Source organism: Littorina saxatilis, linkage group LG6, assembly GCF_037325665.1.
Source record: "Littorina saxatilis isolate snail1 linkage group LG6, US_GU_Lsax_2.0, whole genome shotgun sequence".
Lineage (NCBI taxonomy): Eukaryota > Metazoa > Mollusca > Gastropoda > Littorinimorpha > Littorinidae > Littorina > Littorina saxatilis.
The window spans coordinates 8,342,073-8,355,977 of NC_090250.1; the positions used below are offsets into that span (position 1 = coordinate 8,342,073).

The 13,905-nt window shown below is 41.2% G+C and overlaps 1 long non-coding RNA gene across 2 annotated transcripts; it reads left to right on the forward strand.

Moving 5' to 3' along the window:
• Positions 1–5,667: 5,667 nt before the first annotated feature.
• On the forward strand, positions 5,668–12,967 carry LOC138968414 (uncharacterized). 2 transcript variants are annotated; one of them, XR_011456177.1, is made up of 5 exons: positions 5,668–6,997; positions 8,605–8,826; positions 9,360–9,508; positions 9,692–9,822; positions 10,872–12,967. It is a non-coding gene; the product is annotated as an uncharacterized lncRNA (long non-coding RNA). The 2 variants fall into 2 exon arrangements; XR_011456176.1 differs by lacking the exon at positions 9,692–9,822.
• The last annotated feature ends 938 nt before the right edge of the window (positions 12,968–13,905 follow it).

Consider the following 13,905-nt stretch of genomic DNA (forward strand, 5'->3'; position numbering starts at 1 on the left):
TGTACTGGCAGAGAGCGAATGCAAATTCTTGTAGGCATACACAGACGCAACATATACAGACAATAACACCCACAACACTTCAACAGCATATGAAAGGAATAAAAATAAATCCGCAAATCGCGCACAATACACCAGTTAGAAAAACAAGGAGTACCAAAGCGGCGTGCAGAAACTAAACTGACTCGGAGACTGAGAAGAAACATTTATCACACGATGTGGATAGCAAACATTAAAATAAAACAGATAAGTCAAGCAAAAAATAAACACAAATATCGAAAACACAATAAACAAAGGTAAAGAAAACAACAAGTCGCGTAAGGCGAAAATACAATATTTAGTCAAGTAGCTGTCGAACTCACAGAATGAAACTGAACGCAATGCCATTTTTCAGCAAGACCGTATACTCGTAGCATCGTCAGTCCACCGCTCATGGCAAAGGCAGTGAAATTGACGAGAAGAGCGGGGTAGTAGTTGGGCTAAGAAGGATAGCACGCGTTTCTGTACCTCTCTTTGTTTTAACTTTCTGAGCGTGTTTTTAATCCAAACATATCATATCTATATGTTTTTGGAATCAGGAACCGACAAGGAATAAGATGAAAGTGTTTTTAAATTGATTTGGACAATTTAATTTTGATAATAATTTTTATATATTTAATTTTCAGAGCTTGTTTTTAATCCGTATATAACATATTTATATGTTTTTGGAATCAGCAAATGATGGAAAATAAGATAAACGTAAATTTGGATCGTTTTATAAATTGTTTTGTTTTTTTTACAATTTTCCGATTTTTAATGACCAAAGTCATTAATTAATTTTTAAGCCACCAAGCTGAAATGCAATACCGAAGTCCGGGCTTCGTCGAAGACTACTTGACCAAAATTTCAACCAATTTGGTTGAAAAATGAGGGCGTGACAGTGCCGCCTCAACTTTCACGAAAAGCCGGATATGACGTCATCAAAGACATTTATCAAAAAAATGAAAAAAACATTCGGGGATTTCATACCCAGGAACTCTCATGTCAAATTTCATAAAGATCGGTCCAGTAGTTTAGTCTGAATCGCTCTACACACACACACACACACACACACACACACACACGCACGCACATACACCACGACCCTCGTTTCGATTCCCCCTCGATGTTAAAATATTTAGTCAAAACTTGACTAAATATAAAAAGAGATGCTTGCCGACAGTCAGTGTGTGAGTGCGTGGTTTGTGCGTCAGCGGGATGTGTGTGTGTGTGTGTGTGTGCGCGTGCATGCGTGCGTAGCGGCTACGTTCTTGCGTGTGTGCGTTCGAATGAGAAAGAAGAGAGAGAGAGGATTGAAGAATGAGGTCACGCTCTCTGTCACATGAATACATATACACACACTGAAGGCTACCTCGGACACGAACACTTGCCAACAACTGTGGTTGGACATGCTTTTGAAATGGAATATTTTTTCGACATGATTTCTGGACATACGAATCCCGCTGTGTTGCCTACTGATGTTGCGAATGATGAAGGTTTTGAGTTGACTGACCTTGAGGAGGTATTGCATCAGGCGTTTATCGTCTCAAATTATATCCTTGCTACTTTTCAGGAGTCAACTATTGCCATTCATGGTAACTTGGATAGTCAAAGTTTTTATTTGTTTGATCATCAGTTCCCATCAAAGAAACAGAAATGGTAACCATTCTTCAAATGGCGCTGCAGTTTTGATGTCATCAAGTTAATTCCTTTGCAGAATTGATTGATTTTCTCAAAAGCCATTATCAATGTGTTTATCAATTAACACCTGTTCATTTCTGTCCAACTGCAATGCAAACTCAATGTGGAGGAAACAAGGATTCATTACAAACAAGTCATCCCTGTACATCAACAGATGTATGTACCTCAATCAATACTGCTAGTATGAGTGACAGGAATCTAAAAGAAAAAACAACCAAACGCAAATGTACTACTACTTCAACGACTCGTTTGAATGTAAAACAGAAATGTAACACTATCTGTGACAATGACGGTTCTACGACTCGTTTGAATGACGGTATAGATCGAACCTTAACACACAACTACGAAAATTTGTGTCAGACTTTTTTGAACAGGAAAATATGCCTCTGTTCAACAGTAACCAACACATGGAAGATGTTTTTGAAACTTTACAGAAATGTAACACTAGCCTATCTGTGACAATGTTGCTTTTGAATTGAACCCACATTTGTTGAACAGGAGAGAATGTTCCTGTTCAACAGTGCCCAAAACACTGAATCTGACGTTTTTGAATCTTTTCTGTCATCTAACTGAATCTGACGTTTTTGAATCTTTTCTGTCATCTAACCCAATTGCTCATGACTTCATCGATCTTGAACATGCCTACTTTTCAAAGAAAGACAGACAAAAGCGAAATCTGCATGTTAGCCATCTGCCTGAAATGGTCAATGCACTTTTGTAAAATTGTCACATCTGTTATGCACTTTTGTGAAATGGTCAGTGCTGTTGTGCACTTATGCAAAACTTGGTGCTGTGCTGTTAACATTTGAACAAAATGCATTTTGTTCAAATGTTTAGTGCAACTTGCTACTATATAATCGCTGTATGCGCTTTGTGGTAATAATGCACTTTTGTGAAAAGTTTGCGCTAAATGTTGGCACTATGCATCATTGTTGGAGCACCCTCCTGTAGTAGATGCACCATGCATAAAAATGTACTTATGTGAAATGTTTCGTGTAAATTATTGTCACAATAATGTTTTGTGCGCCCCCATGTATGTGTTCTGTGCTAATAATGCACGGTTGTGAAATGTCCGTACACATTTTGTGGCACTATGTAATTGTTAGTGCATCCTCGTGCGGATGCTTCGTGCTAAAATTGCACTTCCATTAAAATATTGTACGCTCATGTCAACTGGTACTATATTTTCAATTGTTTCTCTGTCAATTTCAGATGTTTGTTTCCAATTACTTCAGTATCTCCCTGTTGCAATTCCAGGTGATTCATTATGCATGTGCCAATCAGTTTGAGGTGTTTAATTCTGATTCCTGTATTTACAGTGTAAAATTAAAACTATTGTTTTCAAACATTCCTAGGACACCTGGTAATGGTTCTGTGTTTTTTTGTAATTTGTATTTTGTTTTTCTGCAATAAATATTTGAAATGGATCTGAGACTGACTTACTACTTTTAGCACTCTTTTTCACCACATTCCCACGTACAGATATTGCAATATCAACTCTTCCTTTCTACCTGTTTCAAACAAGCTCTATTTTTTAATTAAAAAGTTTTTTTTTCTTGTGGCTGTTTGATCAATTGTGGCAAGCATTGACTGAAATAAACAATTTATATAGGCCTATATCCAGCACAACATGCAATTCATTAACTTTTGACCCTAACCTTTAACACTTCCCAAAATAAATCTTTGGTGGACATTGCATCGACGCTGTTCATTTTGAATGAACATTTTTCTTGTTAGATCAGTGCAGTGGTCTATGCCGGCGCATAGTTGTGTATTGACTGGATCAATCGCCAACTCGCTGCGCTCGCGGTAAGTGCTGACAACCGGAAGAAAGCTGCATTCCGGAAAAAGTCACTTCCGTTTCGCCATTTTTCGATGATGCCAGAGAAGTGAACCATGATTTCAAGATGCCCGGTGCAAATTGTTGTATGCCTGGATGCAGCGTGAGCTCACTAAGATCTTCAACGCTTATAACTTTCCATGGTATACCAAACGGAAAAGCGGATGCCGAATGGAGAGCTGCTCTTCCACAAAATCAACCGTGCTGACAAGCTTTTCAACCCGAAGAATGCGAGGATATGTTCCCGACATTTCAAAGAAACATGCTTCAAATACGGTACGTAAAAAAACTAGTAATATAGCGAAAATAAGCTTTCATCTGATTGTCTGTGCTGTGTTGTTTTGCTTGTAATGCTTCAAGTGACGAAGCTCTAGTAGTATCAATCAATCAGACATTGCCATTTTGGACTTCAGTAAGGCCTTCGACACAGTCCCCCACCACAAGCTGCTCGGCAAGCTGGACCACTACGGTGTCCGTGGACCCATCCACACCTGGCTCTCCAATTTCCTGACAAAGCGGAAGATGAAGGTGGTGCTGGAAGGAGAAGCAAGCGACGAAGTCCCAGTCATTTCGGGAGTCCCACAGGGAACGGTCCTTGGACCTCTTCTCTTCCTTGTGCACATAAACGACCTCCCCGATCAAGTGAAGGCAAACGTACGACTCTTCGCAGACGACTGCCTACTCTACCGTGACATACGCTCATTCCAGGACCACATCGAACTTCAAAAAGACCTTAAGAACCTAGAGTGCTGGGCAGAACAATGGGGCATGAGATTCAACGCGCAGAAATGCTACATCTTATCCACCAAACCAAAATCCCAGTACTTCTACACACTGGACAATACCATCCTTAAACACGTCAGCCAGAGTACCTATCTCGGCATCCAAATATCCTCCGACCTGAAATGGTCACCCCACATCTGCAACATCTGCAACAAGGCAGGGTCCGTCCTCGGATTCCTACGAAGAAACCTGCACAACTGCCCGCAAGAGTGCAGACGCATGGCGTACGTCACTCTTGTCCGATCGACCCTTGAGTATGGGGCAGTTGTGTGGGACCCTTATCTAAAACAGGACATCGACAAAATCGAGAAGGTACAGCACAAGGCAGCCAGATTCATCTGCAAAGACTACAGATCCAGAGAACCTGGCTGCATCACAGCAATGCTACAGCGACTAAACCTACCCACACTTGCAGATCGGCGCAAACAACTCCGCCTGACAATGCTATATAAAATAACGGGAGGACAAGTACCAGCCATACCCCCAGAAAGTTTCCTCACCCCCGCAGATAAGACCAAGCGGAAAATTACATCAACAAAGTTTCACGGGTGCACATCAGAAAACCCCGTTGAGAAGCGAGTCTACAACAACTCGAGACCCTTCAAAATTCCGGATAGCCGATCTGAACCGTATAGAAACTCTTTTTTTGTCAGGACGCCGGCTGAATGGAACCGCCTACAAGACTCCGTGGTACATTCAGCAACTGCCAACACATTTACATCAGGTGTTGGCAGGGCCCCACCACCATAGGCGCACCGCCAGGTGTTTTTATCCTGCTTTTAAACACTGCCCAAATTCCAGCAGTTGACACCACCAACCTGGAAGGGCATGCATGTATAGAAAGTTTTTAAACTCCGTCACGCTGCGCTCTCTCGCCCATTGCGACGACAGCCATTATTGGCTACTGCAATGTACTACATCCAGATCCAGACCCAGATGAAGCTTAGTACTTGTAGTAACTAGTACTTTTACAGCTCGCAGACAAAAAATAACACAATCGTATTCTGAATCATACATTGACAAAGGCGTAATTCTGAGCTATAATTATTAGGTAATGGGGAAAAACCACTCTTTGTTCTTGAGATAATGTGTTTTTGAATATATTCTAGTAAACTTCTGGGTTAGAACTTAGATTTCTTTTGTTGTTTTACTCGGTCACTGAGTCAGTCTTGTTCATTCTTGACAGATTTGCAGTAGTGTGTTTTACTAATTCTTGTTTCTATTTCAATAGATCTAAATGTATAGGTCTGTTTAGGTAATTTAACTTATAATTTCGACTCAGCATTTTGAACATTTTCTTTGCATGTTTTTTTGCTGGGCCTACAGGCAAGCGAGCACTCATTCCAGGAAGTCTGCCAACCAACCATGTGCTACAGAAGTCAGTAGAAATGTTAGGCGCGTTTGATCGATCTGCGCGATCGCGCTGCGCGTTTGGTGGATCGATCAAACGCGCACACATCGATCGATGTGTGCGCGTTTGATCGATACAAAGAATACAAGAATCGTTAAAACGCGCAGCTCTTATATACTTGCGCATTTGGACGATCCGTCTCACAAATCACCATCGTACTACGCACACACACGTCTGCTGGCAATGACCGGAAGTTATGACCGGAAGTAGGTCTTTCTCTTTCTCTCTCTCTCTCTGTCGATGAACCCATATACTTCAGCTACTGTCAGTATGTTTGTCCCTGTCCCTGTATCTCTTTCTCTCTCTTCCTTGGCCCGCGTGCGTCTCTCTCTCTCTCTCTCTCTCTCTCTCTCTCTCTTTCTGTCTCTCTCTCTCTCATTTAGGCAGTCATCGTGCGCACTTGGTCTTGTGCTTGCCGTGTACACACGGGGGTGTTCGGACACCGAGGCGCGAGTCTGCACACAAAGTTGACTCAGAGAAATAAATCTCTCGCCGAACGTGGGGACGAACTCACGCTGACAGCGACCAACTGGATACAAATCCAGCGCGCTACCGACTGACTGAGCTACATCCCCGCCCGTGTGTGTGTGTTTGTGTGTGTAAGGTTGTGCATGTGTGTGTATGTGCGCGGGTGTGTATGTGTATGTGTCTGGGTGTATGTAAGTGCATGTGTGCAGTGTGTGTGTGTGTGTGTGTGTGTGTGTGTGTGTGTGTGTGTTTGTCTCTTAGGTGGTTCACAATCGTATTGAACTTTTCGCTTGACATTAAGATTGATTTGGGACACATGGCTGATGCATGTATCTGCCTCCACTTGCCGCAGTGTGTGCCTAAACCTCTCCATCATGTATGAGTTAAACGAATGAAGAGAGACTGAAGCAATAAAACTAACTTGAGCCTATGTGAATAGAGCTCAGCAGTAATCAAAAAAAAAAGAAAAAATAGCTGAATTGTAATCAAAAACGTTGTCGGGGTATATTTCGGACATTCCTGTATTTGAAACTTTTCACTTCCGGCGTGCGACGTTTGTGTGTGGTAGGGACTTATTTTGTGACAGATCGTCCAAATGCGCAAGTATAAGAGCTGCGCGTTTTAACGATTCTTGTATTGTATTCTTTGCATCGATCAAACGCGCACACATCGATCGATGTGTGCGCGTTTGATCGATCCACCAAACGCGCAGCGCGATCGCGCAGATCGATCAAACGCGCCTAACAGAAACACCAAAGACTCCAGCCAGGAAACCCCCAGTGAGTAAAAATTGCTGTTATTTGCCCAGTATAGTATGCTATTAGTGATACTGATAGTGATAATATGCTACTTGTAACTCTTTTGTGAGTACCGGTACATGTATACTGGGTGTTTTCTCAGTTTCTGTCCGCTGTCAGTGTGAGATTTATAGTTATATATTATAACCTGTTTTTCTAGTTTCATGGTTTAGCCACGACTCACTTTGAATGAGGGTCATCTGCCAGGCATTTAGCTGATTATCTGATAAGTGATATTTTTTAATTTGCTATTTATAAATTACAGTTACAGTAAACTAACACTGTCGCACAAAGTATGTGACTTTTAAAAAAAGATTTGTTTGAAATCATGTGAGCTCTGTCCACTAGATGATGGAGAAGGGAATTTTTCCAGTTGAGTCTGCAACATGGATTTTTTCTCTCTCGGATAACAAATAGTACAGTATGGTAGGAAAAATTTAGGGTTGGTGTGGCGATAACTTCTTCTTCTGCGTTCGTGGGCTGAAACTCCCATGTACACTCGTGTTTTTACGTGTATGACCGTTTTTACCCCGCCATTTAGGCAGCCACACGCCGCTTTCGGAGGAAGCATGGTGGGTATTTTCGTGTTTCCATAACCCACCGAACTCTGACATGGATTACAGGATCTTTTCCGTGCGCACTTGGTCTTGTGGTTGCGTGTACAGTAGTACCTGCCATATCCGGTCACCCATTAGTCATTGCAAAGGTGACCGCAAATATCAGGTGGCCGTTTATTACAGGCCCCCTCCTCCTCCTAAAAAAAACCCCCCAAAACACGATCAAGTTTTCATGAAGAAAAGAAAGCGATCATCCACGAGCCGCCGATTCATTGTCTCTGTTAGTTTTGCTTTCGTTTATACATCTTAATTATTTGCGTGTTTAACTCGATCGTCCTGGCTAAGCTATTGTTTCGTATGTTTCTATGTGTGTTGTTTGGATTATTATATATGTATTTGAGTGTCAGATAAACAAGTGTTTCAAACTCACATCAGCTGTGATCGATCCGGAAGTGACTGCCGTAAATGTACATGTATGCGCATGTCTGTATTTACAGTTTGCGCATGCGTAAGTATTCACGTCGTCTGCTCGTGCTGTGCCGTCTGTGCACACAACACACACACACACACACACACACACACCACAGGCGCTCACCCGCGAAAGTGACAAGTGGCCGTTAAGTGGCCGCTCCTGTCGAGTAAGAGGGGCACCTTAGGGCAAAAATCAGTGACCGTTGACCGCGTCAGACAGGTTAACGGCCATTAAGAGTCAATTATAGAAGGAAAACTCATTAGTCATGGGAAAGCTGGCCGCTCCGGGTAGGTTCACGCCCACGAAAGGGCCGGAAATGGAAGGGACTACTGTACACACGAAGGGGGATAAGTCACTAGCAGGTCTGCACACAAGTTGACCTGGGAGATCGGAAAAATCTCCACTCTTAACCCACCAGGCGGCCGCGGCCGGGATTCGAACCCTCGACCTTCCGATTACGAGGCCGACGTCTTACCACCCCGCCACAGCGCCCGTCGTGTGACTATAACAATAAAGATATGTCATAGTGACTTGACTAATTGATTTGAATTCTGCTGCAGGTCAGTCGCCCCCCACCTCCTGGTTGCCTACTACAACTTCGAGGAAATACGACAGGACACCCTTCAGCTTGCTGCACCATGGTGTCTCTTGGAGAACAGCAAGGAACAGATACAGGGAATAACCGAAGCCAGCCAAGTGAAACTGTTGTCCTCTACGTTATGATTACGTACTCCAGCAGACATCAACTTGTGGTCGACGTGCGTGGGTTTTGCTCAAAATACGTAAGTATTCGTCAGTGTTTGGCTTCTCGAATTAAGTTTCAACTTAATCTCTGTCTCGAACCACAGGCGGAAGGTATCGTTCACTGGACCACTACTTACATAGAAAGACTATACTGAACGAATCGTCGGTAAGCTTACCACACTGTCATACTGTCATACTCATAGTGATATCACTGATACATTTGTACAGGTAAACATGGCTGTTTGCTGAAAAAATCGTTGTGAAAAATTGTAATGTCTCTGAAGTTTGATTCAGTCCGTCATTCATTTTGATGGGAAGTCAACCCTTGGTGAGGCTAATACTAATATTGTTTTGATCTGTATTCTGCCAGTGCCATTGCCAACTGCCATGGTTGTTCTTGTGGAGTTCTAGAACAAGCTCTGGTTTGAATGACCAGCTAAAATTAATGCTAATAGTAAATAAGTACATTATTTTTGCATTAGCGGGGTATACAAAATATTTTATTAAAAAAATACCGCATGGTTTTGCTTGATCAAATCATTTATCAGCTAACAATATGCTTTTATTTCAGTTGGACCTGACTTGAGCATGGTTCCGTTGTCTCCGCAACAACAGCTTGATTGAGATACAGGCATGTCCAGTTTTCAGCAAGTGCAGGCTGAGTGTGAAGATCTGATTGCTGATCTAGACACAACATAAGCTGCTTGACACTATTCCAAGGTAAGCGAGAAGCTTTGAAAATAGTTACTTTAATTCAGTAATGCGTAATTATGTATGCAATACTCCTGCTGGTGAGTTCACTACAAACAGGTACTACATTAGAACTAGAAGAATAGGTTCCACAAGAACATTTCTGACTGTTGATGCCACTAAAACTCTCGTTACATCCTGCATTCTGTGTAGATTAGATTACAGCAAATCCCTTCTCCTAGGCTGCCCTGACTCCACTCTCCAACCCTTGCAAAAAGTACAACACTCTGCAGCACTCCTCTCATGAAAGAACTTCACTGGCTTCCTGTGTCTCAACGTATTAGGTATAAAGCTGCCTGCTTCTGCTACAAGATCATCTCTCATTCTCTGAATCGGCACCTGCCTATCTTTCGTAACTGGTCTCCCTCTACACTCCCTCTCGCACCCTTCATTCTTCTGCTGATGCTCGACTTCTCCGTCAAGGTTGCTTTAAACGCAAGGCTCATGGCTTCCGCACGTTTTCATATCATGGCCCTCAGTTATGGAATTCACTCCCCTTTCTATTACGTCACTCTCCATACATGATTTCATCTTTAAGTCCAATTTGAAAACTCACTTGTTCCAACAACATTACGGATAGTTCCTTAGGCCAAACAAAAAAATAGTCTGTTTACGGTAACATCGGCCCAAAAAATAGGGTCGGTAGGTCGGGATTTTTTTTTTCTCCAAAAAACATCAAATTATTTTGCCAAAAAACAAACTTTGTTTTAAAATTTTGATTTTTTTTCTTTTTTTCCCAAATGCCAAAAAAAGTCTAGGGTCGCGCAAAAAAATAGGGTCGGTCGGGATACCGTAAACAGACTTCTTTTTTTTTGGGCCTTGGCATAGAGTCTGGGGATGTGAGATGTGCATGATGTGTTGTTTGAATCTGACAGTGATTGTATGAATTTTTTTATACACGTATTGTTGTCACGCGCTTTGAACTTCTGATAAGGCGCTTTATAAATGCCCGTTATTATTATTATTATTATAAGTAGATACACACTTGTAAACTTATGTTAGTTTTCACACGTGAGCATGAAGTGCCTTTATGAGGAATGTATAGTGGCTTGCAATATTGAATTTGAGGGATGTTTGCAGTTATATAATATATTAGCACAGCTCAGTTTTCTACAGGGTTCCGTGAGAACAGTGAAATTCTCCTTTGAGGACTGAAAAATATCTTGGATAATTGGTCTTAATTGGGGGGGGGGGGGGGGGGAGATTTAAAACATAAGTACATTCACATGTGTTTTTCATTTTCACTGTGTAAAGGTGGGGAGGTCCTTCTCTACTTGTTTCTTTGTTTTCCCATTGACATATATTTTTGTTCTTGTCTATATTTTTTACATAGGTGCTGTCCTCATCCCCAGCCGACTGTTTCCGCTGAAGCCGTGAAGGATGCTTCTTCATGTAGGCGTGTGGACATCTTTTTCGTCGCCGTGCAAGGCTTCCAGTTCCAGTACCATATAATTTTGTGAATACTCTGGGGACCTGTCATCAACTTTGGAAGGACGCTTTATTTTAACACTTTGTACCCCATCTTTGTTGACCAAGATTTTTTTAAGCCGAGACCAGCTGTGCTGCAGCAGGTCACTCAGAATTGTAGAAACTGTATCAACAGGCTAGAATCCTGGCGTTAGATCAACGTTACAGGAAGCGACTGAAGCTAACAGTCTAAGCAGGATGCGGATATGTGCCGAATGATAACAGATGCAATGTACATAGTGACTGTGTGTACCTGGGAGACAAGGAGTTAAGACCACATCTGAACTGAGGATTTAGTCTCTCCATAATCAAACGCTGAAGAAGATTTCAGAATGAACTTTGTTAGATAAATTATGGTTGTTATGATCGTCACATTTTAGGTCCCCCCCTTCCCCCCTTTTCAAACTTCCCCGCTTTTCAGACCTTACATTTTTGGATTTTCTGTTCACAACCTGTTGTACATTTACCTACATATTAAGCAGATTTCCTCCTTTTTAAGACCAGCTTATTTTTTTATTCTTGGAGGCCTGAAAAGGGGGTTTGGAAGGACACTGTATTTGTTTGTTCGAAATTCAGAATTCAAATAATTCTTCATCAACGAGTTATTACTGCCTCACCATAGCAGTTAGGCCAGTCTTACTAACTCTTACTTTTATTAATGTGCCGTGATGCAAAGACGTTGAGCAGTTTTCAGATGTTTATGAATCTAGGGCTTTCAAAATTTACTGACATACAATACAATAACTTCATTAATCTCTAAAAGAGAAATTGCATTGCTGAGCTTTTGTGTCCGTAATAATAACATACATAAAACATTCAAAAATAAACATTTGTTCTTTGTCATTCATACATTCTTGTGTTCTTATACATTTCTTCATGTTGGACTCCATGACTCCATGACATCCAAACATGAAGTTCAGTTACCCCTTTTTGAGTCACTTGAGAAAAAGTGACTCTATGTAATCGGTCAGTGTTAGTCTGTCCGGCCGCCGGCCGTCCGGCCGTCCGTAGACACCACCTTAACGTTGGACTTTTCTCGGAAACTATCAAAGCGATCGGGCTCATATTTTGTTTAGTCGTGACCTCCAATGACCTCTACACTTTAACGATGGTTTCGTTGACCTTTGACCTTTTTCAAGGTCACAGGTCAGCGTCAAAGGAAAAATTAGACATTTTATATCTTTGACAAAGTTCATCGGATGTGATTGAAACTTTGTAGGATTATTCTTACATCAAAGTATTTACATCTGTAGCCTTTTACGAACGTTATCAGAAAAACAAGGGAGATAACTAGCCTTTTCTGTTCGGCAACACACAACTTAACGTTGGGCTTTTCTCGGAACTATAAAAGTGACCGGGCTCAAATTTATGTGAACGTGACTCCCAGTGACCTCTACACTTTGACGTCTGCTTTGGTGACCTTTGACCTTTTTCAAGGTCACAGGTATGTCTTGAAGAAAAAAAATTGAAATATCATATCTCTGAAACTATTCATCGGATTTGATTCAGTTGCTCGATCCATGCAATCTCATTCTTCAGGTATGCATTGTGTTGTGAATAGCAATTTCTTCCTGTCCATCTGATGCCTCATATAATATTCAGAACTGCGAAAGTGACTCGATCGAGCGTTTGCTCTTCTTGTTAACTTTGAAGGTCACATTGTGGGCGAATTTTTAGCAAAAAGTTGGAACATGGTATGACTGTTCTTACTCACAAGGGAAGTGATTTTGTTATTTACTGATTTTCATTTTGTGTGGCCTTCTTTCACCCATTTAATCATTCATAAATGTTCATACCCAAGGGAAGTAATTCACATATATCTATGGCCAATGTTTTCACAGGGCATCTATAGTGTGGATGAACACTGTCTCCACTCAAAATAGTCCTTTGCTATTGTACATTGTGAATCAGCATTTTTGTTTTTTTCCTGTTTGAATAAAGTGCAATCATTTTACAACCAAAGTGTTAATGTTAAGATGTTTACATAATGTGTGAAGGATGATGCATTTGAAAACTAATATTGTTAAATGTAAATTGACCTGTGACAAGTCAGCATAGTGCAATATCCAAGCATGAAACCCGCACACAATTCCCAAACAACATGCTTTCTTTTCCACAAAATTCCATCCAGTGGAAAACAATTATGTGAACGTCATAACATGGTGTTTTTTTACATTAATAATCAAGCCTTACACCAACTAAAATGGTGTTAATAGGCATTTGAGCAAGCTTTAACACCAACATAACATGGAGTTAATAGGCATTTGAGCAAGCTTTAACACCAACATAACATGGGGTTTTGCATGTTATACCAGCAATAACATGATGTTAATCACATTACAAGCAAGCTGTAACACCACCAAAACAAGCAGTTTTGCAAGTTAAGTCTACGATAACATGATGTTAATCACATTACAAGCAAGCTGTAACACCACCAAAACAAGCAGTTTTGCAAGTTAAGTCTACGATAACATGATGTTAATCACATTACAAGCAAGCTGTAACACCACCAAAACAAGCAGTTTTGCAAGTTAAGTCTACGATAACATGATGTTACTTGGCGTTAAACCAAAGCTTTAATGCCATCAAAACTTGGAATTTTTGCATGTTACAGACATGCTGTAACATGGTTTAACATGATGTTTTGACCGTCGCAAAACGCGCTGAAATTCCAGGCAATTTCGCTGCGATAACTTCAACAAAATCCAATCAAAATCTGGCGTTGTCGTGAACACCAAATGTGATAAACCCATTGAAACTTGAAGTTTTGTTGGGATTTTGAGTAGTTTTGTAAGATACAAAACGCCACTTTTCGCCCAGTGCATGTCGCTGTCTGGTCAAGAGATAGAAGGGCTTCTGACATGTCGCTGTCTGGTCAAGAGATAGAAGGAGGCTTCCTG